Genomic DNA, 15,888 nt, shown 5'->3' with positions numbered 1-15,888 from the left:
CTTTTGAAACTAATTTAGGGGATGAGTAAGGAAATGCCCCAGCTGGCTTCCATGCTACTGAAGTCTGAACAGCACTTTGCAAAACTGGAAAAATTGATTTTGTTTTGAAGGCTCACACAGACTTTTGTGTTGTGGAAATTGGACAGAGTTTTTATTGAATCTGGTCCTTTGTGTTTTATGACAGTCTGAATGGGTGTTAAGATTCCACGAATAAATCTCTTGCCGTTTCTGAGATTTCTGATATAAACATGGGCTCTGTCAATTTGTTCTCTGCACAAATGTCTTTTTGAATGTTAACAAACATGGCGCATTGACGGGTGGGCTGGCCAATGGGAGAGCAGTCTGCTGTACTTGGTAGGACATATTGTTGATTTTTCTTTTGTTTCTTGAAGTTGTGGCCATTGAGAAGTAGTGGTTGCTGGGGGGGTATGGTGGTGGTAGAAGAGAATGAGGACTCCATGACAAAAAAGAGGTTAGGCTGTTGGGGAAGTGGTGTTAATGGCCTTTAATTGAAAGTCTGGCCAAGATACCACAATAAGGGGATTGTGGGCTGGCCTTCAGGAAATGAATTAGTTATCTTCCTCAGGGCCTCAGGTGAGTCACCGAGAGGAACATAGATGGGGACGGCGAGAATGCGTTTTAAAAATATAGTCTTCCTACATTCTGCATCAGTTTGTAATTTTTGAGTGTCCTTTAAACTCGAATGTCAAATGGATAATACCCTAAAATTAGTTTCCAAGTAAATACTGTAATTTAAAGCAGGCAAGAAAGCCAAAAAAAAAAAAAAAAAGGTCTCCATTTTTATAATAAAAATTAGGTCATGCTCTATGTAAACACTTTTGAAAAAGAATCACGATTGAGTTTCAGGACATGTTGTGTTCCACAATTAATGGTAGTGAAAAATTACATATTGTATAATTTTGAAGTTTTCTAATGTATAACTATCATTATAGTTATCTCTCTGAAGCTAGTATTGGGTTTTCATTTTGAAACACAAGTCCAAGTCTCAGTGGCCTAAATCTTATTCTTCAGATATTTAATGCCCAGACTAGAGATGTGATGGCTCCTTTTTCTTGCATCAATAAGAATTTATTATGTGGTTAAACTGCCAAACAACATCCAACTCTTTACTTAACTTGTACATAATTGCCCTCCTAGCGTGGTTAGCGGGTATATGGAGCCATTGCCTCACCATATTCTGCCCTACACGTTGCCCTTCATGGAGACTTGGTAAAGGATCTGAGTAGTCATTTTGGTGGAATTTACATTCATGATAAAATCAAGGAGCTAATGGGGATGCTTCATGGGAGATTTTAATGCACTCTGTTATTGGCATTATAAATTGGGCCAGTTACTTGATGTGCTTCTCTTTGTGGGCCAAATTTTGCCCTCTGTTTCTTACTTGAGATTCCCACTGAAGTAGTAATTACCAAGTGGAAGAATACTAAAAATGTTCAGCCAAATTCTGTTCTAAGTTGCTATCATGTAACTCCCAATGAAGTTAATTATGACTTAGTAAGAACTAGTGCTACAGCATCTTAAGGGCTTTGGAATTCTGTGATCTGCCATCCAAGACACCAGGCCAACAGTCTGCCTTTAAATATCTCATTTTAAGAGGCAGATTGACTCTGTAGAAGGTAGACATGGTTATTCTGTAACTACATAGGAAATGGGACTTAAGTAGTAGAATTTAACATATTTGAACTCGAGAAGTTTGATCTTGTTGCAGTTTCCGTCTTTGGGGGAGAGTTTGTTTTATAGAAACTTTAATTCTCTCTTGCATGAGAATCCATTGGTATGAGTTACCTCCTGTCCCATTTTCCCAACATCCCTTAACTGTAATAATATGTAATTTTTATTTCCATTAATTGTAAAACATTTGCTTAAGTCATCACTGCGTAGCTATTATTTCCTGGAGCTAAACCATTATCTTCCTTAAATACAGATGTTTATATTGTGCATAATATAATTCCTGTTATAAGAATTCATTATAACTTTTCAAAATAGTTTGGTCCTCATTTAGCATATGTCTCAGTTTAGCCTTTTATTATTTTTTAAATGGGAAAAAAAGGGCCCCATGACCTATTGAATTTGTAGCCTTTTATCATTGTGCACATGGGGTAAAAGGGGCAGGCCATATTGCCCATAGATTTGGTGTGAGCAGAACATACTGCAGTTAGAACCATTTATTGGATTATCTCAGATTAAGAGTCTTCTGAAAGTTGGTATGTAGAGCTGCCCAGCCTTTGGGATCTGCTGGTTCGTACCTGAGACTGGTGGTCTAGGGAGTTTCTTGAGGTATACATTAGGAAGCAGACAGGTCAGGGAAGGTGGTACATAATGACCAGTTATAGATCCTGTAGGAACTCCAAATTGTGACTGGATTCACATTAAAAGCCATTCTATGTTAGGCTGCAGAACAATCAACTCATCCTTAGAGAAGACTGGGTGTGACAAGAACGAATTTTACTTGACTTCAGGGTTGCCGAAGTTCAAAGCTGCCTTTCTATATGTTGCTAACAAAGCTATCACAGTAAAAGGGGCATTGAGAATTCAATGTCAAAGTTACAAGTACTAGATATAAGGCTAGAAGAAACATCCATCTTTCCTCCCTCTTTGTTCTTTCCCTCCCTTCTTCCCATCCATCCTCCCTTGCTCCCTCCTTTTTCCTTCTGTATATAAGCATTTATTGAGCTCCTAGTATTTGGCCAGTGTCACGGTGACCATCGCGTTATAAACAAGAAGGGCCACAGTTCCTGTTCAGGAGAACTCATATTCCAGTTGGGGTGATATTCAAGAAAAACAATTATAGATTTTATCTTACATACGGGTGCACTAAGGAGGGATACCCAGGGTGTGCCACTGAAAAGATTATGTTGTAAATCCTTTGTAATTAAATAAAAATAATGTTGAACTATAGCCAATGCAATGAAGGCCAGCAAAGTTTTGATTTTGCTTGGGATAAATATTTATTTTCAAAAAAGCGTTCAAAGGGGATGCCCGGGTGGCTCAGCTCGTTGAGGGCTGCCTTCCACTCAGGTCATGACCCAGCGTCCTGGGATCAAGTCCCACATCGGGCTTCTTGTTCTGTAGGGAGCCTGCTTCTCCCTCTGCCACTCTGTCTGCCTGTGCTCGCTCGCTCTCTCTCTCTCTCTCTGACAAATAAATAAATGAAATCTTAAAAAAAAAAAAGCGTTTCAGAAACGCTGGTTTCTGGAAAAAAAAAAAAAGAATTTCAGACTTTTTCTTAGTTTTTTGGTGCCCTCCCCCTCCCTCCCCAGTTGGTGCCATTAGCATGTGATCTCCTGACCCAGGTTAGATTTTCAAAGACTCCAAGAGTGGATGAGACTTGAATTGAATCTTGAAGAAGTTGGAGTTATGTAAGTTATAATGAATTTGGTGAGGTGCCCTGGCTGGAGGCAGGAGAGAAAACAGGATTTTGTGGGTGGTGTGCGTTATAGGTAGGCAAATTCTCTGTGAAAATGCACTAAGAAAAAAATGGTACCCATGGTTTGGTGTGGGTAGAGCCCAGAATGGAGATTTGTGGGAATTAGGGCTCATTGTGACATATTGAAGAATTTGAATGCCATCGAAAAGAAATGAGGAAACACTGAAAATTTTGAGTAATTGAATAATAGATTCATATTTTAGAATGAATAGCTCATTTGACAGTGTTGAAAAGAGATTGGGAGATGGGGTTAAGGCAATTGGGAGGCTATTGTAATACTCCTGGCAAATAACAGGAGACCTATAAAGATATTTTGATGGTTGACTCACTAGGACATAGACAAATTTGAAAAATAGAGATGAGAGAGAAGCCGCCTCTCAGAATGACACTTATTTTTCTGGCTTTTTGACTGGGTTGACAGTGATTTTAAAATAAGAATTAGAAACATACCCAGAAGGGGAAATGGTGTATTCTGTTTTATGCACCTTGTACCTGCGGTCCTTCTGAGACATCAATAGGAGAGCTCTGTTGGTTTAGCCTAAGAGAAGACCCCATACCTCAGAGCCAGAAAGTTGGGGTTGAAAGGAGTTGTGAGGGCTGTTTCTGTTCCATATTAAGGGGTTTGGATTTCTTTTGTCCTATTTCATTTATTCACTACCACGTTGACCTGATTTAGTCAGAGTTTGCAAATGTCTACTAATATATGTGGTTTGCGTGTTAGCTAGCCTGAATCTCTATTGATTATAGAATATTCTTTATCAGCCACCAACCCTGCGCCTCACGTTGAGCTGAACCAGCCTTTATTTCCGTGGCAATGATCCACATCCTCTGGTCTCAGGTAAACACAGAGAAACATTGCTGTTGTCCATCATCTATGGCCTGGTAAGTGGCAGGATAAGTGGGGGTGAGGCTAATTGTGGAAGTTGGATCAGCAGGAAATAATTACCTTCTATTCCAATGGAGGTCCAGCTCTGTATAATCTACATATGCTGGCCTAGGTAGCTATTTTACTGACGGAAGAATAGGAGCTTGGAAACAGGCAAATAGACCCATTAGATGAGGGCTTCTTAGCTGGGGTCCATGATCTGCAAGAGCCAGACTTGCTTGTAGGGAATGGTTAGAAACAAGCCCTTGCGGTCAGTCCAGGTATGGAGTCCCAGCTCGACCACTCAGCAGGTGTTAAGAAACGTTCTTCAATTAAACTCTCTTATAAGAAAGTAGGATTGGTCAGATCTACCTCATAAGGTTGTTGCCAGGGCAAAATGTGATACAGCGCGACACAGTGCTTAACAAAGTGTCTGGTACTTAGTATAAGTATATAAAATTAGCGAGTATTAGTTTTATGGATGAGTTTCAGAGAATTTGTGAACACCTGCCATTGTCTGCATTGTGTTGTTAGAATGTGTGGAAGTGCTTTTATTTTTGCTGGGAAGAGAATAAATGGCTGTCATTGGAGTCTCAAGGGAGCCCTTTTAAAAACAACAATAACAAAGATTGAAAGCAGACAAATGAAAAACAAAGTAAAGATTAAGAAAGACTGTCCTGGAAGAGGTGTTAAACAGTGGCTTTAAAAAATAGAATTTATTTTTTAAGGGCAAGTTTAGATTTACAGCAAAATCGAGTGAAAAGTAGAGAGAGGTCCCATAAAGTTCTTTCCCCTGCACCATCATGGCCTTGTCCACTTCAACATCCTGTACTCGAGGGGACATTTGTTACAACCAGTTAACCTACAGTGACACATTATTATCATCTCAAATCCATAGTTTACACTAGGGTTCACTCTTGGTGTGGTACATTCTGTGGTTTTGGACAGTTGTATAATGACATGTATCCAGCAGGATAGTGTACAGAGTAGTTTCGCTACATTTAAAGTCCTCTGTGCTCTGCCAATTCATCTTTCCCTCTCCTCTGACCACCGATCTTCTTACTGTTCCCATAGTTTTTCCTTTTCCCGAATGTCATATACTTGGAATATTACAGTATGTAGCCTTTCAGATTGGCTTCTTTCCCCTAGTATTATGCATTTTAGTTTTCTCCATGTCTTTTATGGCTTAGTAGCTCATTTCTTTCTGGCATCACATGACAGTCTATTATTTGGATATATCACGGTTTATCTCTCTACCTACCGAAGGCCCTCTTGGTTGCTTCCAAGTTTGGCATTTCAGATTAAAGATGCTGTAAAGATCCTTGTGCAGTTTTTTGTGTGGATATAAGTTTTCAGCTCTGTCAGGTAAGTAGCAAAGAGTGCACTTGCTGGAACATCTCTTTCCCCTTGTGTTTTGTTACTCTTTGCAATCATCCTTTCCCCTGCAAACATTCCTAATACTACTCATCCTATCAGAGGAGTTCTTTCATTTTCTCCTTCCTCATCAGGTACCAGGGCCATACTCACTGTTCACAGCAGCCCAAGGTCTCCAGTAGTATCCAAAATTCCTTAGGAGGATTCTACACTGAACACTTTTCATCTTTTATTCTCCACTGAACTCACCTTCTGTTCTGGATCCCATTTTCTATAGTCCAGATCTTAGTTGGGAAACTGAGAAATAAATTCTTCCTAATGACTTGATGGTTGGTATTGTTATTCCCACAAAATATATTTACATTTTAATAGGTTAGAATTTTCAAGGCAACACTTTCCATAGGGTAGGAAGGTCCCAGTGGAGATTTAGGCCACCTGGTCTACCAGTAATGGAGATATTTTTGGGTTTGGAGGCCTTTATGGACTGCAGAAATCTTCCTCTATGATTGATTGTTTCCTCTGTCTTGAATAAGAACCACACCTGTGAATTTTCATCCTTCTGCAGCTACTTTGTTAAGCCTCAGGAAAGCAACAAATTTACTTTGCCTTAGTTAGTCTTTCAGCAAAATGGGAATGGCTTTCCACTTGCTAAGAACTGTATGTAGTTCGATTCCTTTATCTTCCCTTTGTTTAAGGCAACTGGAAGATGGACGTACTAAATGTTCTGAATTTAAGTATGAGATATAAAGTACAAAATATCACTGCATAATAATAGATCAGATTTTTCAAGAAATCCCTATGGGGAAGTTAAACTTCCATTTATACAACAAAAGTAATATTTATCTTGCCTCTTAATGTTATTTTGTAAAATCTACCTTAAAATAACACAAATCAGCAAAACTTTCTTCCTTAAAGAGACCTTTTTAAAGGGAGTGAAAACATAGTTGTAACATTGCTTTTTGTGAGGCATGTGAAAAGAAAATCCTGGAAACACATGTTTATTTTTTTCAGTTCCTGACCACTGTGTTTGGAAAAACTGCCAAGTGTGACTTAAAACTTGCAAATACAGTAACTTGCTTTGAAATTTGGACCCATAATGTCTTTGGCTGTTTTTTTGTAGAAGACGAATTGTTATGTTAACTTTGACTTCTTCTGATCACTCTGTTTCCTTGAAATCAGTTGCATGCGGATTAATAGGACAGATTCCAATGAATGAATACCATAAATGTAACTGACAGTCCTTAATATACAAATACTGAACATGGGACATTATCAATTCTTGAAAGAAGTACTCTTTATGCTTTTAGACAAGCGCTTAAGAACAGGTTTAAAAAAGGACATTGAAAACTTGCCAGACCTTCTTTGTATTTTGAAAGCCCACATCAAGAAGTGGTAGTAAATAGTTGTTTGACTATAAGAAAAAGGAAACTATTATCATTGTTTTTTTTTTTTTAAGATAAAAAGACAGTCCCAAGGAAAAGCTTCATAATCTTTGAAATATGAATATGTTGTTTAATCAGTTTGAAACAAATGACAAGTTAAAATGTATGCATCTGTATAAATAGACAAAATAGTTTCATTACCTGCTAATTAAATAAAGGTAACTGGTTGTTTTATTGAGGGCATATTTCAAGACAACAATTTCTACTTTACATCATTTGATAAGTTGCAAGCAGTGTGAGATGGACATTGGTTTTGAATTTCCAAAGTTAAGAAAACATATATGTATACATATTTTCTTAGCTTTGAAAAAAATATGTTCTAAATACATCTAATTACATTGTGCTTGCTTTTCAAAATATAGTAACCAATCTTTAAACTTTTCTTTCTCCGCTTCTCATTTTTATCTCACAGAAACTGGACAGTTAAGTATTAACATATTATTATTTTTTATTTGATTTGCAGGCAAACATCATTGCTGCACATTTTTGATCAGCACAGAAATAGAAAAATATTTGTAAAATTGTCTGGGATCCAACAATGATTTGTCAGTTTCTTTATGTAATAAGAATAACTTAAAAAATAACATTTTGTATTTATTAAAGACTTTGATATGTATTATTCAAGTTTAACAATGGCCCATATAGCAGGTGTTATTATTCCTTTTGTACAGATGAGGAAAGAAGATAGAGAAATTAAGAGTGGAGGCAGAGATTCATTTTCTCTCTTTCCCCACATTCCCACTGACTTTAATTAGTAACAAACAAACCCATATTTTCAGAATGAGGAAGCTGTCCTGTTTCATCATATTATTGGCAACTAATTGGAAGGAAGAGGGATTTATATGTCAGATTGCTAAATGACAAGTCTGATAGCCATTGGCCTGGGTTTCTGTGGTGGGGTTAATATTCTAAGGTTTATTTCATAAGTTTTTAGTGAAATTTCTAATGGTATATGGCTCACCTGGATGTCTTATGAAAAATACTGATTTCATTTCAGTAGGTCAAGAGTGGGGACCTAACTTTGTATTTCTAAGAATCTTCCATGGGTTGATGATGCTGGTCCAAGGATCACACTGGGAGTAGTGAGGTCCTAAAGTGTCTTACTTCCATTTCGTAGCACTATCCCTGTGGGTATACCATGTTCTCACCTTTTCCTCTATGTGGGAAAGCTCTACAGTTTTCTAGGTCTTCTGTTGTCATCAGTGGGTGAGTTTCATGCAGGGTTGATAAGGGAAGAGGTAGAGTTTCCATTTTGCCTTGGATAGGAGTGTTCTCCATTTTTCAGTTGGTTCAGAGTGAGGAGGGAAGAGGATGATGACCAGACCAGCAGTCTATTTTCCAAGAATCTGTTTTTATGCCATTGGGAGTTTACATTTTAGAGAGAAACAAATAGAAAGCATATATATGGTATATTATTCAGAGGTTTCATTTTTTTTTTTTTGATAGGTGGTCAAGCAAGCTCTCACTGAACAAGGAACTATGGAAGATTAAAATGATGAGGTTAAAAGGAACTCATTTAGTGCCTGATGAATGACACGTGCTGAAAAATACTTATTTCCCTTTCTTCTGTACACTTGAAGGGGTGGCCTGTATTTGTCCCTTGTGTTCAGGGCTGGAAAGAGTGTTTCCCTGTTGGTGGGAACCCATGAATTTTGTGTCTTCTGTGTGATATTTGGAAAGTCCAATGGCATTTGGAACATCATCACAGGGACTTTAGCAGGTATCCTGGCCATTTAGGTCCTGTATGACATGGGCACTTTCATTAGGAGTCTGTCACCAGTGACAGACGACAATCCTTCTGGGGACATTCACTCTTTTCACCAAATAATTAAAGGGAAAATGCATGAAGGTTTACCCTGAAGTTAGGAAAAGGCTTCCAGTTCTTGTATTGATCAACATTCTCCTGGGCTCCCTAGGTTCTCCAAGTTGAGAGAATGAGTTTTAGAGATTCATGTATGAGTAATTTGATGAAGTGAACAGCACAGAGCCTGGCACATGGGATAATTATTTTTTGAATAAGTAAGAGTGGATAATGGCCTGTTAAATAGGCATTAGCTAATGAGTGAGGCATGTAAGTGTCCTCTTTTATGCTGGGCCAGTCTAGCTAAGGATGCTGTTTTGGGAAACACAGTAGCGGTGATGCTGGGAAGTATGTTTCCAGTTTTAAGTGTGTGACATAAAGTTGTTGTTTGGATCATCACTTATCAGCTTTGGTTTATCAGTATGTATAACTTGGTCTTAAGTGAAGACTCTATTCTGGTTTTCTGTAATTGCACAGTAAATTAGACTTGCCACACTTACATGTGAGTTTCACAGAAGTCATCAACTAGTCACCAAAGAACTTATTCGGAAAACCACTGTAATAGCTATTTGTTTTAGGATTGACTCTTAGCTGTTTGAATATGTCTTTCACTTTGTTTTCATTATAAATGTATTACACATATTTCTAGGTCAACATTAAAATAATCTACAGCTAACTGAGCTAATTTGACACTCTGACACACAGTGTTCTAAAATGGATGTGCTCTGAATTTCTTGTTTCAGATTTGAGATGGTCAACTGAAATACAGTTGACTCCCTCTTTAGCTTCTTCATCTGCAAACAGGATGTAGTGTTTTATTCCTACAGAGCAGGCTGTGACCATCAATTAGGTATTTGTTTGCAAAGAGCTTTGATAGCTTGCAAGAATGACCTTTTATAAAAACAGGATACATTGTACTTATCCTTACAGTATTTTCTTGATTTTAATTATAACTCATCTTTTTTCCAACCGCAGAAAAAGAACGGAAAAGGGAAAATTTGAGTACAGATGGTAGCACTGATTTCCATCACAAAAAGAGATTCTACAAAACTCTGGAGGGAAGTCACACACAGTATAGACTGATCCTGGGTGGGTCTGGTGTTAAATTTAAATGCCGCCTTCAAGGAAGACAGCAGAGACTCCTTCAGTGTACCTACTCAGGACTGGAAAACAAAACCCACAGTTGGTGTATATTATTATATATTTGTAAACTTAAAAATTCATAGGTTGTCATGATTAGAAGAGGTTTTTAGATCTTCTACTTTAACTTTGTCCTTTTACCGATATGAGGAAATGGAGATTCAAAAAATTTCTATGACGTGCCCCAAACTACACAGAGAATTGCTTTCCTGATCTCAGACCTGTGGTCTTCTATTGGTATATGACTGGGTCTTAGGATACTATACACATTATTATCAAAAGATGTAATACTATTGAGATGTATCCTAGTACACCAAGCTAAGAATTTGGGATCTGTTTTACAGTGGCATGTAAGCATGACTTGTTTGATCTAAGCTTCTTTAAGTTAATTTCTGTCTGAGTTATCAGTGCTTAGAAGACTTATCTCCCTTAGTGTTCTTGGGTTTCAGAACTGGACTCTGGTTAACTTAAATACAAATACAAATGAATCCCTATACAACTAAAGTAAGGATGTATTGGAGAGACATGATGCAGAAGAAAAGAAGAGGTCAAACCATCAGACTCAGAATGTTTTATTTTTTATTTATTATTAATTTTTTAAAAGATTTTCTTATTTGTTAGAGAAAGAGAGAGTGGGTGAGCACACGAGCAGGAAGCAGGGGAGCTGCAGGCAGAGGGAGAAACAGGCTCCCCTGCTGAGCAAGGAGCCCGATGTAGGACTCTATTACAGGACCCTGGGATCATGACCTGAGCCAAAAGCAGACAATTAAACGACAGAATCACTCAGGCATTCCCAGGGCTCAGAATGTTTTACACCAGAGTAGTTGCAGAGATTCAAGTAAGAGAACCTAATACAGCTCCATAGTGGACAGTGCAGCTCCATTCACTGCCCCTGTATCTTCTCATCCAGGAAAGATACGTATTTCAGGGTCAGAGGATCTGATGAGTCTATGTTGGTTTATGTGCCCACAACTTGGCTGGGTGTGCGGTGAGTGGGTAGGGAGTACATGAAACATTCTGATGGACAAATTTCTACATCTGGATGTATAAGGAAGGAATAGTTCCCAAAGGGGATAAAAATTAAGCAGTTGTTATCAAAAGAGGGAGGCATGGATTCAGGGCAACAGAAACATACATATGTCCCAGAATCCAGCTCACTACCTTAGATGGGAAAGAACATCGTGTGTACAAATTTTTACTTTATAACATAAATTTAAAAAAATTTCAGATTTGGCATTCAGTCTTAGTTGATACTTTTCACTTTGTTCATTTATCTAATTCCAATTACATTTAGATTTTCTTATTCCATTCAAGTCTAGTAGAGCAAATATCATAACAACAGCAAGGATTTTGTTCAGTTTGGTTATAAATATTCATTCACTTGGTCAGTTCATTTATTCAACATATATTTATAATAGAATTTGAAAACACAGGATTCAATTTCTGACACTAAATTGGCAGGGGAGAGAAGCAGAGATTTTTTTTTGACTAAAATATTTTACACAACAGACTAAACTACTGGCTTTGAAGCAGTATTGGGAGGTGGCTCTAAATTCCCAGTGGTCTCTATAGATAGTGGGGAGACAGCCAACTGGTTGGGCTTCAGTTCCTCTCTGCCTCTACCTCTCCTTACCTGCTATTCCATTTTTTCCACCTAGCTCTCACCATTTACTTTAACCAGAAGAATTTCAGTGTTGTTTGTTTGGTATCTGAGCAAGATTTCCTTTCATGGAAAACAAAAAGTTTTTTAAATTACTAAACAATATGTTATCGTTAAGTGTTACTGTATTGACTGTTCACATACTTACTAGATTTATCGAATAAGTATCGTTCTAGTCCTAACCCTGGGTAATAGGGAACATGTCTATGTAGGCGTGGAAAGCTCATCTTCTTAATTAAAACAAACAAACAAACAAACATGTAGAACCTATCTGGAATTAAATAAATAGAGAGTGTTCACTGTGGATGAAGGTCTAGACTATTCCTGTTGGGGGAATATTGAGACAGATAAAAGACAGCCCTGTAGTTTAACTTAGTTGGAAAGACAAACCAAACATATAAAATAAGAAAAGCTCAAGTGAAGAACTGACTTTAGCAGGCAGTACCCAATACTCATAGACTGGGCCACCTCGTCTCCATCTGGAGGGAGTTACAGGACAGAGTTTGTGTATCATCAGCCCAGGCAGGGGGCCCTCCTTGATGATGGCATATTCTGTTTGGGTTTAAAGTTCTAGGAGTCTAAAGATATTTAAAAGTATGTCAGAAAGTCCTTGTCTGTTATAGATTATTTCTGCATCTCCAAATTATGCAAATTCTTAAGTGCCTTTTGGATTTGGGGGCAAATATGAAAACAGTATTTAAAATAATCTCATCTTCTCTTTCTGCATTTAATCTGACCATTTCCAGATCTGAAATGAAAAGCAAAGTTACATAATTATATTCTTATATATGGAGGGTGAAACATTTTTATTTGGGCTGTCAAGAAGAAACAATGTTAAATTCATAAAAATCAAAATTGCACAGAAAATTGGAATTTTTGTAGCTATAGTTTTACTCTGAGTTTGATCTCTATCATTGTCTGCAGAGTGATGTCTGACTGTATGATTTTCCATTATGTCTGTGTTTGAAAGCTTGGTTCTGTCCTCCCTTCATTTAAAACATTCCTAAAGCCATTTTCCAATGAAATCCCACCCAGTGAATTGACTCACATCAGAAGAATTCCAGAAATAAGAACAATTGTGCTCTTTTTGTCATTGATGTAATGGTGTTTTTCAGCATACTTTACTAGTCATGAGCGATATTTTGGCAGGCTGCTGAAACAACCCTAGATATCTGATTGCGTTACTGACTGCTACCTTCCAAAGGGTACCTCTGGGGAAGAGACATTATTTTAGGAACATTCTTTATTTCTTAACTTGAGGATATTATCTATTAACAAAATAGTAGATTAAAAAACATGAGTTTTTTTTTTTAAAGTGTATCTGAAAAATATAACTGCATATATTCAGAACACCAAATTCTAAACATACAGATTCCTTAAAAACAGAGTAGTATAAGACATTTGATAACTCCTGGACTTGTCCTTTTATGATTTTGGTGTTTTATTATAGCAGCCTTAATGGATGAAGACAGAAATACTCATTATTAATATATTTGCAGATTTCATTCTCATTTTTTCTCTGGATATGTTTTTGTCATTTGAAAAGTGGCCCTTATCATGAATATCTAGCTTTTTTTTTTTTTTAAATATTTTATTTATTTGTCAGAGAGAGAGAGAGAGAGAGCACAAGCAGGGAGAGCGGCAGACAGAGCAGGCAGAGGGAGAAGCAAGATCCCTGCTGAGCAAGGATCCTGATCCGGACTTGATCCCAAGACCCTGGGATCATGACCTGAGCCGAAGGCAGACACTTAATCGACTGAGCCACCCAGGCATCCCTATATGTAGCTTTTAGATTTTAGTGTTGCCTTGTGAGAACAGTTTCTTAGATCATCTTTAAAAATCACAACTTTAAGTGATTAAATAATATTCTATTATACAGAATAATAAAAATGTAACTTATTGAAATATTCCCTATTATTGAATGTTTAAGTTGCTTGAATTTTTTATTCATTATAAATAACATTTCCATGAACATCCTTCTACATATATATTTAAAAGTATAGTGAATACATTCAAATATATAAATATTTTAAAAGAATTTGAAGTATTCCAAATGCTTTTTTGAAAAATTGTAGCAATCTACCTGCCCATCAGTATTGCTTCATAGATTGTGAAACCCAAATCAAGACTTTCTTTTGTATTTTGATCTGTTACTCCTACATAATAAATGGGCAAATTCTTGCTAATTTCCCCCATGGTTAACACACAGACAAAATCTGTCCTTGCTCATTATGACATTTAACTGCATATCTCGAATTACATTAAAGTTTCAATAGTTATAATTCATTTCTGAAGGAATTTTAAGTGGCAACAGAAAAAGAAAGGGATTAAAATAGTTATATTGTTGGCTATAAGAACTGTATGGACTTAAAAATGGCTAATCATTACAAAGAACAAAAGGGGCAGGCTTAAAGGTTTTTGTATTTTCTGTCCTCATTTCAAAGGGCAAAGACAACCAGAAGAAGAGACTGGATCATCATTATTTATTCAACTACTTGGTCCTTCCTGTGGGGCATATCTTCTTTGTATCACTATTCACAACTAACTTTTCAGCCAAAATCTAACTGGATGTTAGTTGAGTGGAAATATGGCCAATGGAATTTATGTGAGAAGAGTGTATTACATGTGTGGCCTGCTTCTAGGATTCAGTCATTCATTCTTTAAATATTTATTGAGGACCAACTAGGTGCTGGGCCCCGTTCTAAGCATATCAGTGAGCTAAAGAGATTAAAAACTCTTACCCTCTTGGAACTTACATTCCTATAGGAGAAGACAATAATAACACAAGAAATCCATCTTATAATACATTTGGAAGTAATTAGTGAAATAAGGGAGGGAAGGGGATAGCTTGAGGGGGAGTAGATGTTAACATTTTTAAATGGGTAGTTAGGAAAGGTCTCCCTAACCAGATGACCCTTGAGCCAAACTTGAAGAAGGTGAAGAAATGAGCCACGCTGATGGACCCCCCCACGGGGGTTCAGACATGTATGGTCCATTGGAAAATTGGCTCCACAAAAGTATTTGTAAAGAGGGTCCAAGATACGTGAGACAGACAAAATCCTGTGAGAGAACAGAAGGCTGTATGAATGATGAGCTTGACCCAAAAGCCTCTGAAGATGAGAAGAAAGATCTTACATTGTGGTTCCTATTTAAACCCAGTCTTGAATATGTCTAGAAAGACTTCTCCTGCCCAAGTGACACTGAGTTAGCACTGAGCATACCACAGAAGGGGAAGACCATTCTCCCTTACAGACCTCACAGCACAAAGGACTATGCCACTTAGGGTACAGGATAAGAAGCAGCCATGGTCACTGTGGTATGAGATCATCCTAGGGAACTTGGCCCCTAGCAACTGGCTCTTGAATTGTGGATACTGGTGGGGATTATTGTGTCTTGTGGAAGGGTAACTCTAGCGAAAACTACTGTCTTGAATCAGGAGAGAGCTGGGGGAGCTAAACAGTCAGTGTGGCAAGAATCATAAGTCAGAGACAGTATAAGGCAGAGCCTGGTAGACATCAAAGTAATGGAGTACAAAAAAAGAGATCCCTTGGGAGCTTCTAGAAATTTGTGTGTGTGTGTGCGCGTGCATGTGCTTTATAGGAGATCAAGGTCTGTCAGACTAACTTACATATGAAATTTATTTTTTCCAAGTTTTTATTTAAATTATAGCTAGTTAACATACAGTGTAATATGAGATTCAGGTGTAGAATTTAGTGATTCATCACTTACATACAACACCTGGTGCTCATCAGGACAAGTGTTCTCCATCATCTATTTAACCCATTCCCCCTCCCACCTCCCATCCAGCAAACCTCAGTTTGTTCTCTATAGTTAAGAGTCTGTTTCTTGGTTTGACTCTTTTTGCCCCTATGTTCATGTTTTGTTTCTTAAATTCCATATATGAGTGAGATCATATGGTATTTTCTTTCTCTGACTGACTTATTTCACTTAGTAGTATACTCATAAGCTCCATCCACATGGTTGCAAATGGTATGATTTCATTCTTTTTTCATGGCTGAATAATATTCCATTGTCTTTATCTTCTTTATCCATTCATCAGTTGATGGACATTTGGGCCCTTTCTGTAATTTGGCTATTGTAAATCGAAATTTATTTTAACCTGATTTGTCCTCGCAGGCAAACATGTAAATTATTTCT

The sequence above is a fragment of the Neovison vison genome, chromosome 3 (assembly GCF_020171115.1).
Source record: "Neovison vison isolate M4711 chromosome 3, ASM_NN_V1, whole genome shotgun sequence".
Classification (NCBI taxonomy): Eukaryota; Metazoa; Chordata; class Mammalia; order Carnivora; family Mustelidae; genus Neogale; species Neogale vison.
This window is presented reverse-complemented; position numbering follows the sequence as displayed.